This window comes from Ylistrum balloti, unplaced genomic scaffold, assembly GCF_031769215.1.
Source record: "Ylistrum balloti isolate Yb309-2 unplaced genomic scaffold, AGI_CSIRO_Ybal_v1 Utg369820, whole genome shotgun sequence".
NCBI lineage: Eukaryota > Metazoa > Mollusca > Bivalvia > Pectinida > Pectinidae > Ylistrum > Ylistrum balloti.
The window spans coordinates 360650-366649 of NW_026781988.1; positions in this window are offsets into that span (position 1 = coordinate 360650).

The following is a 6000-nucleotide window of genomic DNA, read 5'->3' on the forward strand; positions in this document are numbered from 1 at the left end:
CAAAGTAGATTTACGAAATTTCTCTAGTGACAGCGTTTTGGATGAAACCAAGTGTAACCGATCAGCGAGAGACTTCGGGGCCGACCCATGTTCAATGTCATCTGCAAACACCTTGTCAATCGTCTCACAGGAGGATTTGACATTTGAGAACAATGTCTGAATATCGGATTTCAACTGTTTCTGGTCAAGTATAACCGAATCAAGACGAGAATTAGTATTATCTTTCAGCTCATGCAATTGCTTGCGCATCAGGGCGATTTCAGTGCGAATAGAAGTGATATCATTGTTAGTGTCATCTGGAGGTTTATCGGGGACCTTTCCAAATTGTGAACGTGGTCTCTGAGAAAACACCTCATTAACTTCACCATCGGAATCACCGTTCAAAAACTGCTGAAGAATAAAACAGTCGCGAGCCAATTTAGATTGGGCCGAACTTCTGATGGTTGATTTCCGCGATATGAGATTACTGGACGGACAACCCTTTACGTGGCGTGCCCGGTCGTGCAATACCGACCTATACCAAAGCAACTTACTCTCCGAGTTGTCAGCAAGGAGCAAAATCTTTTGCAAATACTGATCTCTAGGGAGGAGTATGAGCAGATTATCAAACTGGTCGGAATCATCTTCCATAACTGACTCAGAATTATTGGTGAGAACATAACAGTCAGAACGTTGTTCGCCTGGACAATCCGAATCGAGTCTTTAATTCAGTTTCATCAGGATCGTTCGAAAAGTCGCGAGCCATAACGTTGAGATACCCTTTGATGACCGTGAGGCAATTTGATCATAGAGGGTTGCAATGCGTTTATGTAAACCTTGATAGAATTACAAGCACAAATGTTCATGAAAGTCACTAGATATATAATACTATATACCAGATAAGGTCTCATATCACGCGATAAAGCTGTAAACACATGTATATGATAAACAGCAAATGACACAGTTTGTGGGAACCTATTACACAGCGTGCGCGTCGAGTAAACTAATACAGGCGTGACCAGGTAAGATTTGTAATCACGCCTTCGATAAGGAAAACCCGTCACACCCGACAGACCACACTGTCGCGTGTTGTAAAATCAAACATACAATCAAAGTTCATTATTCCAAAGGTTTTTTTTTGTAAAAAAATGTAGTCATACAGACGACCTTCAAAGCGAAAGGAACGATCTTACCAAATCTCGGGGCTCTGCAAATTCAAAAACAGACGAAGTGAGCATGAAAATGACGGAGCCCATCACGGTGGTGTTAGCTCACCGACACTCACACAATTACAAGAGTATCAAGAGTTTAAACTGTGATATCAAAAAGAAATGTATTTACAAGTGTTTAAATCAATATTTTTTTTCAAAATGACAGATTTAGAACTGAAAACGCAAAATAAATCTACTCCGTGCTACCAGTAATTCTAAAATGTATAATATCCTATTAGATGCTGCTGTGTCTTCTGTTAAACCCTCACATAATTGATAGAATTGTTAAATATAATTATTGATTGTTCACATTAATCGCTTAAATGTTGTTTTATCATTTGATAGTTCGTTCGTGAAATAGTGGTAATTGTGTACCTAAATGTTTCCCTGATATACTAGTGTTGTTGTAACTTTAACTGATCCGTCTTCCATATTACTTAAAACATGGATGTGATGAACGAAGACATCAAAGCTTGGATGCGTGTTACCAATTCTTCTTGGCTTGGGTGGGTTGGAATTAAAACAACACTTATCAAAGGTCTTGCGCTAATTTTCATATTTTCCAATCGTTCATATTCCATGATGGCTAATGCACAGTTAAACATCAACTTCATAGAAAATGGAAGGGGTGGATACCATCTTCTTCATGCAGGCTACAAGATTTCCGTCAGGACCAGAAGTAATCAAGGAGTAAACCCTTTCCAGTTCAAGTAGTCTCCATGGGAATGCTTAGGAGCTGTGATGGGAATATGCGTGCCGGGGTCAAAGCATTTCCCAATTTTTCACAAAATTTTAAGAATGTTTCCTTTTTCATTCGAAAATTCTCATACCAATCTTCGTTAGTAAAGTCATTAAGTACGGTTCTGTCGTACCATTCAGTGGATCGGACTTTCCTTCCAATGTCCTTGATTCGGGAACATCCAATAGCTAGTCCTATTCCCAAATAGCAAGGGAATACACTTTTTCTGTTAAAATTCACCAGTCTGAATCGGTCCATCTCCTCATTTCAAATGGCAATTTGGGGATTTACTGACGGTACATAAATCTCTTATGCTCGCATAGCAAATTAACTTTTACTTATGTGTGTAAATTCACTCGTGTGTTTTGCATATATAAGCAAATTTTCGTCGTATGAGTGGGGTTATAGACTTTCGCCTTAGTCAACTGAAGGACCAATACAGAAATGGACATATTGATGTGCTCGGTTATGCTGATGCTGCTTCCCATCTACTGCATTTACAGTAAATTAGTGAAATAAACATCATGTGTTGTATCAAAAAAGAAATATCAGTTATGAAAAATTCTGCTGTGAAAAAAAACATTCGTGTACCGAATTGAATTAATTCATTTCCTTTTGTATAGGAACACCTTTTACCTTCACGTATATAGTTTATCAATTATACAAATTGAGCTGTTACCATTGAATTACTAATAGGTGATTTTAATTCATGGTATAGAGGATGCACAGTGGTAACGTGGAACGAGCGTCGGTCAGCGATCCGGGAAATGAACACCGAAAAGATTGATTGCAATGACAAATGTTTATTTACAATGATGACAATAAAGAGATTAAATAAAAAAACCTATAATACCCACACGTCACACTAATTCACTCATTCACAAACACAATTATTACAAGTTACAGTCTGTAGCTACACACACAACGACGAATGGGATCCTGGTACAGTTCCGGTGCAAGACGGTCGCTAACCTGCAACCACGCTCAATCCAGAGCCAAGAGGTATAAACACATCAAGCAGCACCATGCTTGCTTGAAACGCCCAAATTGGCAAACTCACTGGTGTCCAAGACACGACAGGAAAGCTGGGATGTACACACTAGTGTCCTTGACACGACAGCCATCCCAATAGTAGATATACTGTGACTCAGCCTCCAAGCAAGTCGCTGACCCTGGCCTACGTAACGACCCAACACATGTATTCCATGCTGACCTTGACCCTGGTGAAGAGAACTCATCCGGTCGGTCCTGACACTGGAGTCGCAATGAGTTGGCACAGCTGACTGGTCCTGGTTTGATAGCTGAGACTCCTAGTCCGTCATGTGAAGCTACAATAATACATAGTGGAAAATAATGCTGTAGTCACACAGATTCACTCTCACCTGGCATACTAATTAACTAATAATTAATTATCAATAATATAAATATTCATTAATATATTGTAAATATACGTAAATCAATATAATAAAGATAAAGGGATAAGTGTTCGGCTCCAAATGGCTATAAAAACACGACTAAGCACAATTCATAGAAGTTGGCGTCTCACGGCTTCCATACTTTTTTACCCAGTGCGCGTACACACTCCAACTAACGCTATAGCTCTAGCTCAGAGCTTCCATAGAATTTTAAAACGGACAAGAACCCTATATTTATTCAATAATTCTACACACAACAATCTATTATGTTTATATTATCTAAATACACCAGAAATCAATAGGAAGTATGAAATTAAAATGATATAGCAGAAACACACCACAAAACAAGTGTACTAAATGTATCAACAATAGTTACGCATGATTGGAGCGCACCGACACCTCGATTGCTTGACCCGATAGATTTGACGGCATGGATAAAATAATGCCAGAAAAAAAACATATGGAAACGGAAGAAAGAAACATAACTTACCACAGTCTGTCGTCTGTGCCTTGTTCACAATATCGGAAACAGCTATATTTACATATCGGCTACACGAACTCACAAAACTGTGAACCGTAAACAAGTGTCCATTCCGTGCACAACCGGTCAAGCCCGTGACGTATATCCGCCCAGTGGTGCGGACAATTAAGAGTCCTTACACCGCAAAACAAACTCAAATTAAAACTTACCATTTATAGACAAACTATACATGCTTACGTGACACACAGAACATCATAATACTCCTATTCAAAAGGACGTTTGAAATCTAGTGTCTATATATGTATATATACATAAATAATTGAAATAGTTGAAAAATAGTAGCTATATGTGTACTTTCTTATATTCCTATGTTTTTCTACGATTCTATAATTGAAAAATAGAAGCTATGCGTGTACTTTCTTATATTTTTCTTTAATTCAAAATAGTAGCTATGTTTCTCATATATATGGTATATAAGTAAGTTTTGACTGTAAATGCATTCAATGTGAAATAAAAATACACGTAATTCTAAAACATCCAGAGTTATTTTTCTCTTGAAAGAAGGAAGTTTTATGAAGCAGTCTATAGCCTTAAAGCCCCAATATACGTAACATTCACGAAAAATTTAGTGTAGAATCACACATAATTATTGAGATATTCTCTAAGATGAAGTTAAAATTAAGTTATTCAAACAATAGTTACCATGACTTTGTGCATAAAGTATTGATATATCAGCAGTTGAAACTCGCTATTTGTAAACACACCTCCATTTAAAACACGCCGCCATCGAAATTATGATTGTTGCCGAACCACGTCGGAAATTTCATGACCTGATCTCGCGAGAGTTGAGGATTCTACTTATAGAGGAAGCACATGCAGATATGTCTTCGGTAAGTTTTTGTTTACAAACATTGTTTGCGAAGTCTTGTCGTAGACTTGAGATATTTCTGTGATAAACATTCAGTTTTTGGGAAATTATTAGAAGGAATAATTAGTTTAGAAACGATACGACGCACAATTATAACGTAAGAATTCAGAACTGGCCTGGTGTGTGATTGGAAAAAAGGAAGGGACTGGTGAACGTCTGTACTGTGTCTGCCATGTTTACACCCGCGGAATATGCGCATGCGCAATGTCATCGCTACGAGCGGTAATGTATGAATTATTGTGGGTCCCACATTGTTTATTTTCCGATTTTTTCAATTTTTATTTAAATTGAAAACAGTTTTATTTTCTTTAATTAAAGGAAAGTATTTGTTTTGTTTCATATATTACGGGGGAAATAAGATAAAGTTTGTTTTTTTATAGTGATTTTTACGTATATTGTGCTACCTTTCACATCTCACCTGGCCAAGAAAGAAGAAGACATCGACGGAGCGGCCCTGACCAAGTTGACCCAAGGACATTTGTATGGATCTCTTTGATATGGACGAGTAACCTATAGAACATCAGGATGCTTCTGTATGTTGATTAGAAACTATCTTTTGTAATGGATATTAACGCGAAGTACTAACTATGGAAAACCACTATACGATGAAATAAACGTTTCGGCCAACCCAAGTAAACACCGTGTTTTGTCATTGTGTTACATCTCCCTCGGCAAAATTCCTAAATTTGGTGAGTACATTTAACATGCATTAACTTCCAAAAATCATTGGATTGGGTGGTATTTGTGCTGTGAAAGTGGAAGGACGTGTTGAATTACAGCTCTGCAAAATCTGGTATTATACACGAATGACACCCTGACATTTGAACTCTTTCTACTACTACTGGTTTTGGTAAGTTTTACGTCGTATGTTTCCAAGTTAAAACTTGCCGGTATGTCCGAAATTATCAGTATTTCCGCTGACGACCCTTTGAGTCGGAACCAGGCCGCTTTGTATGTACAGGACGTAATGGCGACGCCAGTAGTCGATGTAGTGGTGGATGTTCATTCAGAGGCCAGTCTTTCCCAACACCAGTTTTTCAATACACCGCGGAAAAGAAATTTGTCTACCAGTGATATAGTGCTATGTAATGACTCCAAAAAAATAAAAACATTTCAAACAGAGAACGTGTTATTTCTCAAAACCCAACGACTCCCCATGAGGCGCCACTGTCTCCTCCCCAAGGCCAACCTGCCACCACCCTGTCCTCTGTCACGCTAACCAATGATAGTGACATTATCTCGCTCAT